Genomic DNA, 21,492 nt, shown 5'->3' on the forward strand with positions numbered 1-21,492 from the left:
TGGACACAATAAAGAATAACAGATACAGTAGTACGGAGTTTGTCTGGACACAATAAAGAATAACATATACAGTAGTACAGAGTTTGGACACAATAAAGAATAACAGATACAGTAGTATGGAGTTTGTCTGGACACAATAAAGAATAACAGATACAGTAGTATGGAGTTTGTCTGGACACAATAAAGAATAACAGATACAGTAGTATGGAGTGTGTCTGGACACAATAAAGAATAACAGATACAGTAGTATGGAGTTTGTCTGGACACAATAAAGAATAACAGATACAGTAGTATGGAGTTTGTCTGGACACAATAAAGAATAACAGATACAGTAGTATGGAGTTTGTCTGGACACAATAAAGAATAACAGATACAGTAGTATGGAGTTTGTCTGGACACAATAAAGAATAACAGATACAGTAGTATGGAGTTTGTCTGGACACAATAAAGAATAACAGATACAGTAGTATGGAGTTTGTCTGGACACAATAAAGAATAACAGATACAGTAGTATGGAGTTTGTCTGGACACAATAAAGAATAACAGATACAGTAGTATGGAGTTTGTCTGGACACAATAAAGAATAACAGATACAGTAGTATGGAGTTTGTCTGGACACAATAAAGAATAACAGATACAGTAGTATGGAGTTTGTCTGGACACAATAAAGAATAACAGATACAGTAGTATGGAGTTTGTCTGGACACAATAAAGAATAACAGATACAGTAGTATGGAGTTTGTCTGGACACAATAAAGAATAACAGATACAGTAGTATGGAGTTTGTCTGGACACAATAAAGAATAACAGATACAGTAGTATGGAGTTTGTCTGGACACAATAAAGAATAACAGATACAGTAGTATGGAGTTTGTCTGGACACAATAAAGAATAACAGATACAGTAGTATGGAGTTTGTCTGGACACAATAAAGAATAACAGATACAGTAGTATGGAGTTTGTCTGGACACAATAAAGAATAACAGATACAGTAGTATGGAGTTTGTCTGGACACAATAAAGAATAACAGATACAGTAGTATGGAGTTTGTCTGGACACAATAAAGAATAACAGATACAGTAGTATGGAGTTTGTCTGGACACAATAAAGAATAACAGATACAGTAGTACGGAGTTTGTCTGGACACAATAAAGAATAACAGATACAGTAGCATGGAGTTTGTCTGGTCACTTTTGGACATTTCTTCATCCCCTACTCCTTCTCTACACTGTCACATCCCATCAATCCCCTCTAAACACCACCACATTTCTACCCAGATAATACAAATGTCAATTCTTCCATACAACCCCTTCAATACTTCCCAATATGCTCATTCATCTTTCCTCTAAAAACTCCTCTCTCTAACATCAAGGTACCTCCTTACCATTCTACCTCATTAGATGAAAAAAAAAATAAAGCACCTCCTAATCAAACAATTCCTCCTCCAAAGATTTCTACTTCTGTTAGGTGATATTCATCCTAACCTTGGTCTCTGCCCCACCTCTCTAATCGATAATATAACCCCCCCCCAAACCCTACCAGCTACACTCCTTTAAAAAAAAAAAAAAAACAGGTATCCTTCTACTCTCTGAATCTTAGAAGTGTTCTTAACAAAGTTAGCGAATTCCATGCCTGGATGGCCAATTACACCCCTGACATAATCACCCTAACTGAAACTTGGTTGAAACCACACAACCAAGACAGTGATATCCTCTCACCTGGATATAAACATCTTTAGACTTGATTAACAAAAGAAAAAAGGTGGTGGAGTGGCCATTGTCTATTCTGACGATCTCACTCCCTCTAGCCCAAACAAACCAACTCATTCCTTCTCACCCACTGAATTCCTGATTTATAGGTTCATAGGTAGGTACTAGGCTATTGGCCCTAGGGCCTATATAAGCCTAGCCAAAAGGTACCCTGGCATTCGCCACCCAAGAAAATTATTTTCCTGTGCCACTGTCAAGCAGAGCCACAGAAGTGATCCCCTGGGTGAATTTTATATCTCCCATCCAATCATCAAGATTTTTCTTGCAGAGTGCTAATGAGGAGCTTTGTTTGATATAGATAGGTAGTTTGTTCCAGAGAATGGGAAGTCTCTGGGACAGGAATATATCCCTCCAGCATGTTCTGTTTATTGTGGTGATAAGGTTTAGATCCCTAGAGCATGTAGCTCAGAGGGATTGGGATTTCTTTAAGTGGAGCATGTCCAAAAGCTCTGCATTTGACATAGTTTTGTGTGTTAGGCAGAGATCGCCTCTGAGTAGGCAATATGCGACGGAGTAAAGCTGCAGTTTTTTGAGACAGTCTGTGTAGGGTATCTGTTTGAGGCCAGTAATCCTCTTTGTGAGGTATTTCTGTTGCCTTTCCAGTTGTTCTAGAGGTCTTGTGAGGTACATACCAAAAGGGGCGTTGTACTCTATAATGGGTCTAATGAGTGACGAATAGAGTGGAACAATGACCTCTTTTTTCCTGGATGAGAAACCTTTTGTGATGAGGTGTGCCACGTAGAAGGATTTTCTGACTACTGTGGCGATGTGATTATCAAAGGAGAGACTACTGTCCACCTGTGTCCCAAGGTCTCTTATCACACTTTCAGTGTTAAGTAGACTACTGCATATGTGGTAGTTCATGGATACAGAGTTTTTACCAAAAGGGATGACAATGCACTTTTTGGCACTGAGCTTAAGGCCATGGCTTTGACACTAGGCATCTGTCTCAGTGAGGCCCTTTTGTAGGATGCCCACATCTTTTGGAGTTTTGATTATGGCTCCTAGTTTGCAGTCATCCGTGAAGTTCATTAGCCAAAGACCTTCTGTGTTAGCCTGTACTTCAGAGAAGTAGATACCAAACAGGAGAGGACCCAGGACTGAACCCTGTGGTACTCCACTTGTCACTGGTCTGAAGTTGGATTTGGAGTCTGCTACTTTCACAGTGTGGGTTCTGTCAGTGAGCCAGTTGGCAACCCATCTTGTAACATAGAGATTTATTCCTAGTTTAATGAGTTTATCTATAATTCCAGAGTGGGGGATGGTGTTGAAAGCCTTGGCGAGATCTAGATAGACTGTGTGAACCACCTTACCCTCATCTAAGGCTTTGCTGACCACTTCAAAGAAGTCTATCAGGTTTAGGAGAAATGATCTGCCTTTTACTAACCCGAACTTGGTGGGGTCCTGAGTTTGGAAATTACCAGTGTTATTGTTTATAAGTTCCATGATGATACGTTCCATAGCCTTGCAGACCAGGCTCATCAGGCTAATGGGGCGGTAGTTTCTGGGGTCCGTGGTAGCTCCCCCTTTGAGGAGTGGGATAACCATCACTGTGCACCATTCAGTGGGCACATAGCCTGAGGTGAGGCTATGATTGAACATGGTACTTAGGTAGGGTCTCAGTTCGTTCTGTAGTCCATGTAGAACACAGCTGGGGAAGTTGTCTGGTCCCATGGATGCTGTGTTCTTGGCTTTGGAGAGTGTGTTTTTTACCTGTGCAGCAGTGATTACAGGAACTTTGCATTTTTCAGGTATAGAGATGGGCCCTTTAGGGGATGAGAGGGGGGTAAAGTTAGCACTGAACCTATCTGCTAGGATGTTGGCAATATCAGTTGGTTCTGTATATTTAGTGCCATTGTGCTGTAACTCAGAGCAGATCTGAGTGTTGTCATTGAGATTCTTGACATAGCTATATAATGCTTTGTGGTTGTCTTTAGAGTCAGTGGCAATTTTGTTTTTGTAACTAGCTTTGGAGGATTTTATGAGGGATTTCAGCTTCTTACTGAGGCTGACCAGGGAGTTCCTTCAATCAAAGGATTTTACTCTTTTTTGCAACAGTTTATTTCTTCTGTTGTAGTTTGCTTATGGCAGGGGACCACCAGATTGGCTTCCTTTTTTTGGAGGATAGCATCTTGGTTCTGTTAGGGATTGCACGATCATGCACTCGTGTAAGTGCTTATAAAGTGCATTTGTGTAGGATTCAGCAGTCATACCCCTATTGTCCATCAGCATGGGTGTCGTGAAGTTTGCCACTTCTGTCTTAAGAAGTGTGAAGTTGGCTTTGGAGAATGTTTTTACGGTGGTTTCCTTAATGGGGGTGGGGGAGGGATGTGGCTGTCTAGGGTGATTAGTTTGTGGTCGGATCTGACCAATGAGGAATTAAGCACTGGTGTGGAGCCATGTTGGTAATATCCAGGTCTAGGATATTGCTGCCCCTGGTGGGGGTGTGGATAAGTTGTTCCAAGACATTGGAATTTATGAATTCCAGAAAACATTGAGCACAAGAATTGGTACATGAGTAGTTTTCCCAGTTACTGGTGGGGCAGTTGAAATCACCCATTATTAGGGTGTTAGATTGTACCCTAATATTTTCCAGTGTATCAAGAAATGAGGAGTGAGAGTCCTGGGGCATGGTGGGGGATCTGTAGCAAGCTACAGTTTGGATTGTGATCTTGCCCACAGTTAGTTGCACTTGGATAATCTCGGATGCATTATGCTGAGCAACTAGCCTGGAGGTGTGGATATCTTTAATGAATATGGACACGCCTTTTAGTGTTTCGGTCCAGGTTAGGTGGCCGAAAGGTGTGGTGTGAATTATAGCCTGGTAATGCAGGGGTACTCTCTGGAGCCTTGAACCAGGTCTCTGTCACTGCACAGATATCGATGTTCTCCATTTTAAGCAGTGCCTCGAGTGAGTGCATTTTGAGGTTTAGCCTTCTAGCATTGAGAGGCAATACCATCAGATTCTGCTTGCTTGTACCTGTTACTGTGGTGAATTTGTCATTTGCACCTTGCCTAAAAAAGGCACTATAGGGGTGGCTAGAGCCTTAGCCAGTATCTGGAATCCCAGGGGTGACAGGTGCAGGCCATCTCTGGCAAAGCATAGTGGTTTTTCGATCATGTCATCCCAGGCAGACAGATACTGGATCCCCTTAGAATGACACCAGAAGCTTAGCCAATTGTTGAAGTCAATCATTTTGTCCTTGTACTATGGTATAATTCTGAGTGATGGCAGAATGCTACTCAGGGCTAGGGTCATATCTGCCTGGGCTACAAGATCGGACAGCTCCTCCATGTCCCTTTTCATGTAGTCCGGGGCAGTACGTCTCAGGTCATTCACACCAACATGGACAATGAACAGAGTCATATTTATACTTGTTGTGGAGTGACCTGAGTGCATGCGTTATCACCTTTAACTAGAGTGTTGGGTACATTGTTATGCCTTATGTGGCTGAGTGGCACACTGAGTTTGTGAGCTATGTGTCATTTGGGTTGTGTTGGGGGGTGGAGGTTGCTTGTGTTTCTGCTTTGAAGGTCCCTATTGCTTGGGCAGGTTTTTACTGGGAGCCTCCATGAATGTAGGTGTGTGTTTTGTGTTTCTATGTGTGTGTTTTGGTGGTGTAGGTTTTGAGGAACTATGTGATGAGTGTGGTGTCGTGCAAGTGTTTACCTTCTCCTCTTGACTGTCTATTCCAGTCTTGGGTGAAGACAGCTTTGCTTCCAGTTTGGCTATATAAGTGCAGCTCTCACAGGTTGTGGTGTTGGGTGGTAGGAGGAGAGGGTTGTCTGTGTACATGAGGCAATTGCTGCATTGCCCCAAGATGCCCAGATTCTTCAGGTAAACAGGAGAAAACACTGGGAGCTGACCCTTAGACATGCCTGGATAGGTGTTTATTTGTTAAGTACTAGAAACTGTTTTCCTCTAGACAAGTGAGGAAAGTTGAGTGCTGTAGTAATTTGTAGCTTACTTAGTGCTTACAATGAGTTCTGAACAAGTGTTGAGCTCAAAGAAAGAGACTTGAGTGCTGAAACTAAAAAACTGGCTAGTTCTAAGAAACAAAATTAAGCTAGAAGGCTTCCCTCCAACAAAGGCTTGGGGGCTCAGAAGCCCACAAGCAGTCCTGGACACAGCAAATCTGTATCCAGACTAGACTACCCAAAGGAAAGGCAGGAAACACGCTTAGAATTTTTTTTTTTTTTGATGGCCAACTTCACAGTTACACCACTATTACTGTTGTAGCCATCTATATACCTCCTGCAGACATTACCATCCTGGAAAATATTCTCTTCCACCTCTCTCAAAACATTCATAATGAAACCATCCTTCTTGGGGATGTTAATATTAACTGGCTCACACTTCAGGCACCCAACACTACTTCATTCAGCAACTTGCATGTCTTTCTGCAACTAATCTCTACACCCAATCATACCAACAAATCTCATCTCCCTATCTCTCCTAGATTGGATTTTAGTCATCAGATATACTCCACACTTCCCTAGGTCCCACAGATACATAACCTCCCACAAACTTTCCACCTTCTGCCCTGAGACCTTCAAAGACCATCTCTCCAGATTAAACTGGTCACATCTAACCTCTCTCCCTCTCGATGAAGCTGTCCATTCATTCAACTCTACCTTCCTAAACATTCTAAACTCTCTTGCTCCTTTCCACACAATCAATCACATCTATGTGGTAATTGTGGTTAAAAATAAGCTCACCATTCATTTACAAAACTATAATATTTACGAAGACAAAAGTACTTCTATACCAACTTCCCCTCTGCCCAAAGGTCAGACACCGAAAAATTCTGGAACTCTATAAAATCACATTTTGCATCCTGGAAACCCTTCCTCCCCTAACCCCTGCCCAAACAACACACCTGAAGATTCAACACCCACTTTATTGAATTTATATGCAATATGATCACTCCTTCCCCTCTACTAATAATGCTAACAACTTCTCCAATTCTACGTCTTCACCCAGTTCCTCTAACTTTCACCCTTAAAACAGCACCTACTAACTAATCTTTACTCTCAAAACTTAAACCCTGCTCTCCTTCCACTGAATCTACCTCCCTATTTCCTGCAGATTGCAGCAGAACCACTTGCTTTCCCTGTATCTATCTTAATAAATCACTCCACCTCCGAATCTTATGTCCCCTCTTTATGGAAAAAATTCTACACCTGACCTATATATACAGGAGGCAACTCCACAGACATCACTAATTTCAGACCAATCGCAATCTTGTCTCCTCTCTCAAAATATTGGAAAAAATGCATCCATAAACAAGTTATGCAGTACTTACTTCAGGAAAACCTAGTCACACCCACCCAACATGGATTTCGCCCTAAACATAGTACCACAACTGCACTAATTTGTTTGTGTCTTTTGGCTTTTCCCGGTTAGGGGCCGCCACAGCAGAACTCCGGTCCGCTAATGATTGGCAGTTGATTTTTACGTACCGGCTTGCCAGGCCTGATGCACAACCTTTAACAAAGGTAAGCCCATTCACGCATGTCTCCACGCAGAAGATGCTCTAGCTGAGAATCGAACCGGACAGCGTCTTACTGTGAGGCAACAACGCTACCGCAGCACCACAACTGCACTAATATCTTTCATAAATACTATTGCTCTTGCTCGTGATAACAATAAACTGGTCTCCGCCTATTCCTGGACCTCTCCAAGGCCTTTGATATGGTCTCCCATCCTCCTCTTCTGGCCAAACTATCAAAACTGAATTTCTCTTCTTCTACTATTACCTGGTTTTCTAGCTCTCTCTCTGATCATCTAATACCAGTCAAATGGCTCTCTGCTCTACACCCTTCCCTGCCAGTGAAAATGGGAGTCCCCCAAGAATCTATCCTTGGCCCACTACTGTAATATTTTTTACTAATTTACTACATACCTCATCCCCAGTCATCCCTCATACAATATGTGGATGACTCTACAGTCATCACCATCACAGATACTCCCTCCGACCTCAACTCTGCCACTCCAGCATCCTTCAACTCCATAGAATCCTGGCTCTGTGACAACAAACTAATTCTCATCACTAACAAAACTTAACTTACTCTTTCTTCCCAAAAACCTCACTAATCTCAAAACTACTTTTACTATACTGTTCCTCAACAACACATCTATCACTGTCCAATCCAGCACAAAACTCATAGGAGTTACAACTGATAAACAAATGTAAATCAAACTTAAGTTGGTTAACTGTATTAAAAAGACACCAAAAACTTGGAACTCCTTTACAGCAACAAAAGTTCTTAATCAGCAATGCAAAAATAAGTCTCTCTCATGCATACCTTCTTCAAGCCTATTGTATAGCAGTCACATTCTTACTAATTTGAACTCCTCACTCTTAGCTAAATTCGAATCAACCTACAACAAGGTGGCTAGATTTGCTACACACCATACTTATAAATCTCAAACCGCTACTCCATGGCTACTCAAAAAATTCCAAACTTTAATTAAAAGTATTTAAAATATAAAATGCTTGAAAATAGCTCTACTGCCGGATGATTCAGGGGTACAAATGTATTAGGTTTCCTAAGTACTTTGCTCTCTTGTTCCTTATTTCCAAAAATACTCTTCAGGGTTACATTACGAGCAAAATACTTCATATCTAAGACAAATTCACTTAAATCCGATTTTAAAGAAGGAATAAAGGTGAGATCTCTTTCCAATAAACTGATTTCATTCATCTTCAGGGAATATGTAGATAGGTTAATAACTAATGAACTCTTGCTCAGTTTATTGTTTTCTTTCGTTTCCTGTCTTGGCTCATAGTCCGCAGGTTCCTGTAAAAATTCTGTTTCAGGAAAACCGGTAAATGATTATTCAAAGGAATATGATTCACCCCTTTCTTAGGAAGAGTGCCTAACTCTGTAGCTGTATCAGTTCTCCTAGGGAAATACCTTCTTCAATGGGTTTATTCCCCATCTTCAAAGAAGTAGTAACATGGGAATCCATCCCTTCTAGGGTAGCAGTACAAGGATCAATCCCTTCTGGAAGGTCCAGATGAGTTCGTGTAGCTCGTGAATCCTCTGGGGGTATTAGCACATTAGTACTTGTTGGTTGCCGTTCCACAATAAAATCTCCTAAATTATTCCTCTTTTCAGTATTCCTTGGTGGACGTGAATCATTTCTTCTTTCTTCTCTAGGCCATTCAAATATTCGGCCATTCCTGAAATCTGTGATATCACTAGATAACTTCTTAATCTTCTGATCTTTGAGTCTTGATTCATACATATTCAAATTGAATTGTAATGTCTCTAACTTCGCTAACTGAGAATTAGTTAGATCAAACTTCTCTAATTCAGCCTGTTTTTCCTTGAATAAAGTTGGTTATCTTTTGTTCTTCCTGTTTAAAAAAACAACAGGCGCATATAGCGAAAACTAGACTCCAGATTTATTGCCTGCCATCTGGCCAGTAATTCTGGATACTGGTTGCCATAGCTAGGCATGCATTTGACTCTCATTCCCCTCGGAATAACCTGCTTATGCATACTCGCTTCCATATGGAATCGTTGCCATGTTAACCTCTTAAGGCGATAGGCAGCTGTTTCCACTTCTCCTAGAATAGTATCAAATCTAATTCCATATGTAATATCAGTCATTGTAGCTTCAGCAAAAGACTCAAAGTTAACTTGTAATAGTGGATTTGCTGCCCCTCCTATAGATTCCATTTCTGTATTCATCGACATAAAAGAAAATACTGTCCGTGTTCTATCAATCATAGGTCTGTCACTATTTTCATTAATTTTCTCTGCTATGTTTAGTGAGTAAATACCAAATATATATATATATATATATATATATATATATATATATATATATATATATATATATATATATATGTTACTAAGATGCACAACTCACTAATAAGGTAGCAGTAAGCAAAATGGAAAATACAAGAAAAAAGTCAAACCGCTACTCCACGGCTACTCAAAAAATTCCAAACTTTAATTCTATGCATGAAGGACATGTGAAATTAAATGGATAGTAAATTTATGAGTAGATCGAGTTCCCAGCTTGAATGCAGTTATTCCTTTTAAACCAATACTTAGAGCAAGGAGACCTACTATTGGCTAGATAGTAGGTGTGTCAGCAAATCATCCAGCCGAATGGATACAGACCACTATGAAGAAGGTGTTGTCTCTTATTTTAAATCCTATTGGATAAAGATCTAGTATAAATATGAGTAATGGTGTCCCTGACCAGTATGATCTGATGAAGGTTTTACCGAAAGCGTTTATCGTATGTCAATTTGGGACATTACACCTGTGATTTTAACTTATGAAGAATTTTATCTGGAATTATATGCTGTTTGGAAGCTTATGATGGTGAACTCTTTGTTACGCTGAACTTTTCCATCTAGCACAAGGCGTTTTAGAGATTAAAACAGCATTGGAAAGTCTCAGTTCTGTTTTTTTTGTCTTTTCCACCTAAAGTTTTAGGCGTATGGAGAATGAACAGCATTGGACAGCTTCAATTCTAATTTTGTTCAAGCAAGGATTTGTTTATTGCCCCTGCTAAGCGGTCAATACCGCAGGGGTATCTATTGCACTGCAAGGTGTTATAAAGCTTTAATAAGCATTGGAAAGTTCTAGTTCTTGTTTTGTTTGAGCAAGCATTCATCTGTTATTCCAACAAAGCAGTTAATATCGCGGAGACATCAAGTGTGCTGATAAGAAGTTTGGAGAATTTTGCCAGAATTGGTGAACATTTCTACAATCTACCTTGGACTTAGTAACACTTTTGCTGACAGAGACTTGAACGGACCACTAATGAATTTGGTATTTTACAGTATTTTATATTTTAAATACTTTTAATTAAAGTTTGGAATTTTTTGAGTAGCAGTGGGGTGGCAGTTTGACTTTTTTCTTGTATTTTCCATTTTGCTTACCGCTACCTTATTAGTGAGTTGTGCATCTTAGTAACATACTTATAAATCTCACCACTGCTTTTCCCTAAGACAATTAGACTGGCTAGATTTACCTCACCAGCTCCTCCTCTCTCAACAACAGATAATTCTATACCAGCACTCTTTCTGTCCTAGCCTTACTCCTATTATCTCTAAATATTCCCTGACTAGGTCACTACACAGCTCTGACCAAGACCTGCTTCAAACATATAAACTCAAGACCAAAACTGGTTGCAACCTCTATGGCTACAACCCTGCCACATCTTGCAACAAACTTCCCTTGGAAATGAGGTCCCTTAAACACCCTAAACAATTCACAACCACCAGAGAATACCTAAAAACTCACTGGTCATGCCACAGCACTTGTCCCCCTTAAAGTACATTCCCATGCATCTAAGACTCCTATCACCCCCCACTCACACTCTCTTCCTGTATAATTTCACTAGTCCCCTTTCCTTGAGCGATCACCCCCCCACTCACACTCTCTTCCTGTATAATTTCACTAGTCCCCTTTCCTTGAGCGATCACCCCCCCACTCACACTCTCTTCCTGTATAATTTCACTAGTCCCCTTTCCTTGAGCGATCACCCCCCCACTCACACTCTCTTCCTGTATAATTTCACTAGTCCCCTTTCCTTGAGCGATCACCCCCACTCACACTCTCTTCCTGTACAATTTCACTAGTCCCCTTTCCTTGAGCGATCACCCCCCCCACTCACACTCTCTTCCTTTATAATTTCATTAATCCCCTTTCCTTGAGCGATCACACCCCACTCACACTCTCTGCCTGTATACTTACACTAGTCCCCTTTCCTTGAGCGATCACCCCCCACTCACACTCTCTTCCTGTACAATTTCACTATTCCACTTTCCTTGAGCGACCACACCACACTCACACTCTCTTCCTGTATAATTTCACTAGTCCCCTTTCCTTGAGCGATCACCCCCACTCACACTCTCTTCCTGTATAATTTCACTAGTCCCTTTCCTTGAGCGATCACCCCCACTCACACTCTCTTCCTGTATAATTTCACTAGTCCCCTTTCCTTGAGCGATCACCCCCACTCACACTCTCTTCCTGTATAATTTCACTAGTCCCCTTTCCTTGAGCGATCACCCCCCCACTCACACTCTCTTCCTGTATAATTTCACTAGTCCCCTTTCCTTGAGCGATCACCCTTCACTCACACTCTCTTCCTGTATAATTTCACTAGTCCCCTTTCCTTGAGCGATCACCCCCCACTCACACTCTCTTCCTGTATAATTTCACTAGTCCCCTTTCCTTGAGCGATCACCCCCCACTCACACTCTCTTCCTGTACAATTTCACTAGTCCCCTTTCCTTGAGCGATCACCCCCCCACTCACACTCTCTTCCTGTATAATTTCACTAGTCCCCTTTCCTTGAGCGATCACCCCCCCACTCACACTCTCTTCCTGTATAATTTCACTAGTCCCCTTTCCTTGAGCAATCACCCTTCACTCACACTCTCTTCCTGTATAATTTCACTAGTCCCCTTTCCTTGAGTGATCACCCCCACTCACACTCTCTTCCTGTATAATTTCACTAGTCCCCTTTCCTTGAGTGATCACCCCCACTCACACTCTCTTCCTGTATAATTTCACTAGTCCCCTTTCCTTGAGTGATCACCCCCCACTCACACTCTCTTCCTGTATAATTTCACTAGTCCCCTTTCCTTGAGCCATCACCCCCACTCACACTCTCTTCCTGTATAATTTCACTAGTCCCCTTTCCTTGAGCAATCACCCTTCACTCACACTCTCTTCCTGTACAATTTCACTAGTCCCCTTTCCTTGAGCGATCACCCCCCACTCACACTCTCTTCCTGTATAATTTCACTAGTCCCCTTTCCTTGAGCGATCACCCCCCACTCACACTCTCTTCCTGTATAATTTCACTAGTCCCCTTTCCTTGAGCGATCACACCCCACACACAATCTCTTCCTGTATAATTTCACTAGTCCCCTTTCCTTGAGCGATCACCCCCCCACTCACACTCTCTTCCTGTATAATTTCACTAGTCCCCTTTCCTTGAGCGATTATCTAAACCTTCAGTCTTATCTTAGCCTTTCAACCTCCATTAAGCATCACTTTTCCTCTCAACTCCACTCCCATCTTTCTCCTATACTGAACCTATACATATCAAAATGACAAATTATTTTTGTAACATTGCTGTTTATCAATTATGTATTCGTTTCTATGGGTATAATGTTTTACTCCTGTTACAGCCTCTTTACCAACTACTAGTGTAAAACTATACTCACACTGTATGTTATGTATTGAATAATAATGACTGATTACCTCATTGCTTCTGTATAAAAAATGTATGTCAGTGTGGTGTTTTTCTCCCCGGGTCTCTGCTGAAAATAGGCTATTCAGCTCAGTTGGACTAACCTGGTCAACAAATGTAAATTAAATAAATAAATAAATAGTCCCAAGTTGCTTGTTGCCTGCCTTTTTTTTGAACAGGATTTTGTACAACTTATTTATACTGGGGGTACTAAAGGGGCTTGTTTTTGTAGTTTGTCCTAAGTAAATTTCAGTTTGGTACTACTGTTTCTAAGAATAACTACATAGGTTTGTACAGGGTTGCCGTAAACACTTCTGCATAGACAACAGGATTCTCAGAGGTTGGTAGCCTGGAATTTAGCTATACCATCACTTAATATGAGGTAGTTAGCCTTGAAAAAGTTCTTGAAGGTTCTTTGGTTTGCTGGGAGTTAGATGTTATATTTATTCCAAGGGTGACTGCTTTGTGATCTGATATGACTAGTGAGGACATTACACTAGGGAGGTTAAACATTCCCACATATATTTGTGAGTACCAGATCCAGAATATCTGCAACCCTAATAGGTGTGCAAACTACCTGCTCCAAGGTGTATGCTTTGGTAAACTCCAGGAGTTTTTGAGCCTGCATGTTAATGGAAATCACCCATTAATATGGTGTTGAGCTGAATTGTTTGTGACTCCACTACATTCTAGAATATGGTATATTTATCTTGGGGGATAAGAGTGGAACCTATAGGTTTACAGGTGTGTACTAAGCTAATGGCCATGCAGCCTTTACAAGCCTAGCCCACAGGATTACCCTGGCATCGTGCCACCCAACCTTAGTTCCCAGTGCCTCTGTCGAGTAAAACCACTGGAGTGATCCCTAGGGTGAATTTTCCATTTCCCAGCCACGCATCAAGATTGCTTTTCAAGAGGGCCAGTGAGGTGCTCTGCTTGACATGTATGGGAAGTCTATTCCACAGCATGGGCAGTCTCTGGGTTATAAACCTGTCCCTCCAGCATGTTTTGTTGATTGTGGTAATGAGGTTGAGGTCTCTGGAGCGTGTGGTGCAGATGAATTAGAATTTCTTTAAATGTAACATTTCTAAAAGATCTGGGTCTGACATGGCTTTGTAAGTCAAGCAGAGATCGCCTCTAAGTAGGCGATATAAGACAGAGACTAGTTGGAGTTTTTTGAGTCTGTCCATATAAAACAAATATTTAAGGCCTAGGATCCTCTTTGTGAGGTACTTTTGCAGCCTCTCCAGTTGTTGTAGATGTTTAGTGAGGTACATGACAAATGGTGCATTGTACTCAATGACTGGCCTAATGAGGGAAGAGTAGAGGGAGACAATGACCTCTTTCTTCCTGGATGCAAAACCCTTAGTAATGAGATGTGCCACGTAGGAATTTCTGACCACAGTGGCAATGTGGTGGTCAAAAGAGAAGTTGCTGTCAACCTGTGTTCCCAGATCTCTTAACACCTTCTGTGTTCAGTGGACTACCATCGATGTGGTAATTCATGGGAACCAGGTTTTTCCCAAAGGGAATGACAACACATTTTTGGCACTGAGCTTAAGGCCATGGTTCTGACACCAGTCAGTCTCAGTGAGGCCTTTCTGTAGGATGTCAACATCACTTGGCGAGTTAATAGCAGCTCCCAACTTGCAATAGTATGCAAATTTTGTTAGCCAGAGTCCCTTCATGTTGGCCTGGACTTCAGAGAAGTAGATACCAAACAGGAGAGGACCCAGGACCGAACCCTGTGGGACTCCACTCATGACTGGCCGGCAGTCTGACTTGGAGTCAGCTACTTTCACACTGTGGGTTCTATTTGTGAGCCAGTTTGCAACCCACTTAGTGATATAGGAGTTGATGCCTAGCGTAGTGAGTTTTTCTATGATTCTTGAGTGGGGAATAGTATCAAAGGCCTTGGCCAAATCAAGGTAGGCTGTATGAACCACCTTGCCTTCATCCACAGCTCTGGTGACTGACTCAAAGAAACCAAAAATAAAAAAATAAAAAAGTGGAAAAAACAGCACAGTGGCAGGAAAGAGAACCAGCTTTATTTGTGACTAGGCGCTTTCACCTTCAAATCCTAGGCATCATTAGAGTCACTAAACATACACATCACTTCCTTTTATAGTAAAATACACATGACATCATCAAAGTCACTCAACATATACATCACTTCCTATTTACATTAAAATACACATGACATCAGACATATAAAAACTCAGTCATTGCAATTCTGGTTTAAAATCCTGTGCAGTAAAATTGTATTAAATACAAAACCTGTATTAAACATGTTGAAAATACTAAAATGATTTGTAAACCACCCTTTTGACATAATTAAAGAATGCCTACTGGCTGCATTAAATATTAAAAGACTTCCATTTGAGAAGGGGTGCAACAGAAATATTGTCATTAATACCTGGAGATTTCTTAACATTTAGTGTCAATTGCCATTTTGTTTCTCTTAGTTCTAAAAACACTTTAGTATTGCCACCTCTTCCCCTTTTCTTCACTATATCAATAATGAAAAAAAGAAACCTCTTAAAATTCTGACATATGACAGAATGCCTATAAAGGGCACTACTTGTCTTCTTATTTTTAATGTCCCTCACATGCTCGGCAATTCTTTCAGTTTCCGTATGGTTTTACCAACATAGAACGCCAAGCATGTGGAACATGTTGCTAGGTATACAACACTTGTAGTATTACATGTTCCCCTACCAGGACATGACAAAGTGTGGGGATAGCCATTCACAACTACATAAGGGCCATCACTGACATACTTGCAATAATTGCAACAACCTCACTTGTACATCCTAGAGACATGCCCCCTGTCCTGATCTATCTCTCGCAATTCAAGAAGATCCTTTAAATTACTTCCTCTACTGCATACCACCTTTGATGCTACACCTAACCTCTATTTAAGATCATCATCAAAGAAATTTTTCCAAGCAGTGTTTAAAATACAGACAGGCCTGGGGCAATCCTGATTATACTTTAATACCATAACATTATTACCCACCGCATGTTTCTTACCGGGGTCAACCATATTAGATTCTAATGATAAAATCGGTTGATAGAGTGTAGACCTCTTTCTCCAGATCTCTCTCTTGGTATTGAGCAACAATCTGAGTGGGTAACCTCTCTTGATAAACATCCCTATGAGTGTGTACAATTCCTTACTGAAATCATCATCCTGACTAATTAGCCTAGATAGCCTACACATCTGGCCCTTCACGGCTCCACATTTCTGATGGGGAGGGTGACAGCTGTTGTAATGCAACAGTCTGTTTGAGTAAGCTGGTTTCCTAAAAATCGTGGAGACCAACCTACCATCATTGTTCTTTAACAATATATCCAAATAATCTATTTCTTCAGAACTGTGTCTGTAAGTAAACGACAAAAAACATTCAGTGCTAGAATCCAAAAAGGCTATAAAATCATCAATTTCAAATATAGGGCCATTCCACAAAATCAGGATGTCATCCAAAAATCTCAAATATTTAACAATCTTAGGCATGTATTTGGATCTAAACACCACTTCCTTCTCCCATTGCAACAGGACCACATTTGCAAAAACTGGAGCACATTTCACTCCCATCGCGACACCTGTGGTCTGGCGATAATACTCGCCTTCAAAAAAGAGGAAATTACTATTCAGTACAATTTCCATCAAACTGGTTAAAAAATTAACCTTATCATTAGGAAGCATGCCAAATCCAATTAAACATTCTTCAAATGCCTTGACACCCTTAACATGTGGAATTACAGAAAATAAATTGATCACATCAATGGCCAAAAAGCTCACATTTTCTAATGTGACAATGTCACGCAACATCTCCAAACAATGCCAAGAATCTCTCATAATGTGATCAACATTTTTAATAATAGGCTTAGTATAGTGGTCAATACAGGCAGCCAAGGGCTCAGTCTTTGATCCCTTGGCAGCCACAACTGGCTTAAAAGAAGGATCATGTACACACTTATGGATCTAAGGAATTCCAAAGAATAGTTGGAGATTTTTGAGTCTGTCCATATAGGATTAATGTTTAAGGCCTAGGATCCTCTTAGTGAGGTACTTCTGCAGCCTCTCCAGTTGTTGCAGGTGTTTAGTGAGGTACATGCCAAATGGGGCATCATACTCAATGATTGGCCTAATGAGGGAAGAGTAGAGGGAGACAATGACCTCTTTCTTCCTGGATGCAAAACCCTTAGTAAGGAGATGTGCCACATAGGACTTTCTGACCACAGTGGCAATGTGGTGGTCAAAAGAGGAGATGCTGTCAACCTGTGTTCCCAGATCTCTTAACGCCTTTTGTGTTCAGTGGACTACCATCAATGTGGTAATTCATGGGAACCAGGTTTTTCCCAAAGGGAATTACGACACATTTTTGGCACTGAGCTTAAGGCCATGGTTCTGACATCAGTTGGTCTCAGGAGGCCTTTCTGTAGGATGTCAACATCACTTGGGAAGTTAATAGCAGCTCCCAACTTGCAATAGTCTGTGAACTTTGTCAGCCAGAGTCCCTTCATGTTGGCCTGGACTTCAGAGAAGTAGATACCAAACAGGAGAGGACCCAGGACCAAAGCCTGTGGGACTCCACTCGTGAATGGCCAGCAGTCTGACTTGGATTCAGCTACTTTCACACTGTGGGTTGTATTTGTGAGCCAGTTTGCAACCCACCTAGTGATATATGGGTTGATGCCTAGCTTAGTGAGTTTTTCTATGATTCATGAGTGGGGAATGGTATCAAAGGTCTTGGCCAGATCAAGGTAGGCTGTATGAATCACCTTGCCTTCATCCACAGCTCTGTTGACTGACTTAAAGAAGTCGACCAAGCTGAGCAGGCATGATCAACTATTCACAAAACCAAACTGTGTGGGATCAAGACTTTGGAGATTCCCTATATCCTTGTTTATTAGGTCCATGATGATGCATTCAATAGCTTTGCATATCAGACTAGTCAGGCTAATGGGGCGATAGTTCTCAGGGTCTGTAGTCACTCCTCCTTTGTGGAGAGGGATGACTGTAGCAGTGCACCATTCGGTAGGGACAAAGCCTGAGGTGAGGCTGTGGTTGAACAGGGCACACAGGTGAGGTGCCATTTCACTCTGTAGTTCATGTAGAACACAGCCAGGGATATTGTCAGGTCTCATAGAAGCTGTATTCTTAGCCTTGGACAGCGCAGTTTTAACCTGTGCAGCAGTAATGCTGGGTGCCTGGCAATCCACTGGTATTGTGATTGGTCTTTGGGGGGGGGGGGTAAAGGTAGCACCAAATCTGTTGGCCAGTATATTGGCAATCTGTCAACTCGGTATAGGAGGTACCATTGTGCAGTAGCTCAGAGCAAATGTGGGTATTGCCGGAGAGATTTTTTTATATACCTATAGAAGGCCTTGTGGTTGTCTTTACTATCTGCTGCAATTCTATTTTCATAGCGAGCTTTGGAGGATTTGATGACCGTATCCTTGCTATAGCTAGCAAGGATACAGTATAGGATTTTACCGAACATCAATTGGACATGAACTAGCTCAAGTGTATCATACTGTTTAAGCTCACTTTTTATGTAGATCGATAAACATCCACCCACTGCCCCTTCTTGTGTGGTAGCTGGTCTGAATGCATGGAAGGCATTATAGCCTTGCACCACCGTAGTGCATTTTATGGATTTATACCGTGTTTCAGTTACTGCACAGGTGTCAACATTCTCAAGGGTAAGAAGTGCTTCTAGGAAGTGAAGTTTCTTACTGAGACTCCTAGCATCGAGCAGTAACACCTTAGTTTATCTTGAGTAAAATTTACTATGTTGGAAGGTTTATAAAGTTTGAATTGCCTAAAAAGTCACTAAAAAAGGTAGATAATGTTTTGGCCAAAATCCGAAAGCCTAGTGGGGACAGGTCAAGACCATCCCTGGCAAAGCTGTTTGATCTTGTAGCTATCTGCCTTTGATTTCCTGTGGGTTGGTGTGCAGGTTGTTGCTGGCATCCCTTACAAAAGGAGTCTCAATATCTTCTTTATCTTTTTCTTTGCCTTGCAAACTGATGAGTTTCTTTGTGCCATGTACTCAGTCACTTTCCAGAAGCTAATAGCAAAGAGTAAGGCATCAAAGGCATTCTGTTGTGACCTCTCAATAGCAGCAGCACCACCCCCGTTTATGGCATGGGATTGATGTGTCATGTCAACAGTTTCCATCTCTTTCTCTCAATCCAGTGCCACTCTCCTATCGTCAACAGTGGGCCAACCAGTTGCATTCCAAACAAACGCTTCAAATCAACTTTTTTAAACAGAAGACAGAGAGTACAATTAAAAGTTAGCAAACAAACAGTTCTCCAAAATGTTACTTACACCACAACTTACCTAGCCCCTTAGCTTTCCACTATATACAGTTCCAGGGCAGACAGAGAAACAGTACTAGACTGCAGCAGAAGATGGCAGGAGTGGCAAGAGTAAGGAAAAGCAGAGGATTCAAGGGAAGGACGGTACACTTCCGAAAGCTTGCAATACTTAAAAGCATGACTTGCTGGACTGTTCCTCCCCGCTGGTTTAGTACAAGACTAAAACAGAGAAATTGGATTAAGAGCCCTTAATGGCAACAAAGGGACTCTGGGAGAAAATGGTTAGAGTATACATACTAGCTACAGAAGTGAAGGAAGTGAGTTAAGGAATAACTTATAATCAGGACACATTAATTGATTAAGCTCAGGCTTGGAAGTAACAGCAGAAACAAGCGGTACAGCACACTTCTCAGTACAAAGCTCGGCTGGCAGAGAGAGTTTACATGAAAAGCATTAACTTACTTATAGCTGTACTAGTGTAACTTTTAACAAGGATTTTTAAACAATCAGTAGCTGAGAAGATGCATGCCAAAGGTTTTTTTTTTTTTTTTTGTAGTGGAGCACCTAGAAAAATTAGAGACCTTAGGGACTTGCACTACCTGGCCCCTTTCCACTACATACAAGCAGTTCATAATGTGAAAGGTGAATTCGGACTGAAAATCTAAAAGTATTGGTATCCATCTTTTTTTCCTAGTATAGCTAATACACAACAGAATAAACTTCCATCTTTTCTGAAGCTCCTCAATTGACAACTTTTAAGTCTAATTACTTCTGTGAGGTTTTTAAATGACAGACATTGATTTAGCAATATTGCAATTAAATATGTGGGCTCACTACCACAAGTACAAGGACCACAATGGTGGTGCCGCGTTTATATCACACTATCGAAAGATGAAAACAGCGAACGCTATTTCATCGAACCTAAAATATCTAAACCACATAATATCGAACATTCAGAACAGCAAATTTTTTCCTTGGGAAAAATTTGCTATTCCGAAACACATACACATAACACAAGCACACCTAAAAAAACATCAATCCACACACATACACTTATAATCCTACAACTAACCCTACACTAAACTATACATACACTACTATCTATCCACTTACCTTAACCCAAACCCTAACCCTAAGGTCCATCACTATCGCACGCTCACCTAACCTGTACCCTAACACTAACTCAATTAACCTGCCCCTAACCCTAATTCACCTAACCCGCGCCCTAACCCTAACTCACCTAACCTGCACCCTAACCCTAACTCACCTAACCCGTGCCCTAATCCTAACAACTACACAATTGCACACTTACCTGAACCCGACCCGTAAATTTCCACCACAGCGCTGAAAATAGCGAAGCCACAGAACCAGCCAACCGAATTCTTTCCCTAGGAAAGAATTCGGTGTTCTGCAGCTTTGCTATTTTTAGCGTTCGCTCAAAACGGGTCAATATTAGAACATTTGAAGTTTTAAAACTTTGATGTTCTGATATAGACCCGATGGCGCCCATAAAAGCAAAAATACAAAAAGATTCCACCTGAAGCACAGCAGAATTTTTGTGGTTAGGGAAAAAAGCATTAATATAAAGATAAATAAAGCCATTTAGGTACAATGACCAGGATGACCAGCAGCAAATAACTCTAATATGGCATTTCTAACGTATGCATATTTGATGTAATAGACAGACATGAATATACTTGTTTTAGTATTTTAGTAACTGAAGATAGCACAGGGATTGGAAAAAAATTATTAGATGAACAAGGGCCACCTTCAAAAAGGAATACAATAACATCAGTTCTCCAAATGGCAAGATATAGCTTAGACAGAAGAGTTAACACAGATAAAAGCAGGCAGAAATATAGATTCTGCATTAAGTTTTAGATATTCATAGGAAGCATGGTTTCAAGTTTTTTAAAATAATTCACATGCAAATTAGCAAAAAAAAAGAAAAAAAAAAGGTATTTTAGTACATGCAGCATACCAAGGTTACCCTCCAATGCCAGGAAAAAAATAAACTTGTTAAGTGATTCCATAGTACAAACATGACTGCAATAGTGCTTAGTGATACCCAACAAAAGTCTGATAAGCCCCACTAAGTGCTGTTGAGACTCTGCCACATACTATGGACACTGTCAGTCAGCAAACATCATT

This window comes from Protopterus annectens, chromosome 7.part0 (assembly GCF_019279795.1).
Source record: "Protopterus annectens isolate FY-2018-M chromosome 7.part0, PAN1.0, whole genome shotgun sequence".
Taxonomy (NCBI): Eukaryota; Metazoa; Chordata; order Ceratodontiformes; family Protopteridae; genus Protopterus; species Protopterus annectens.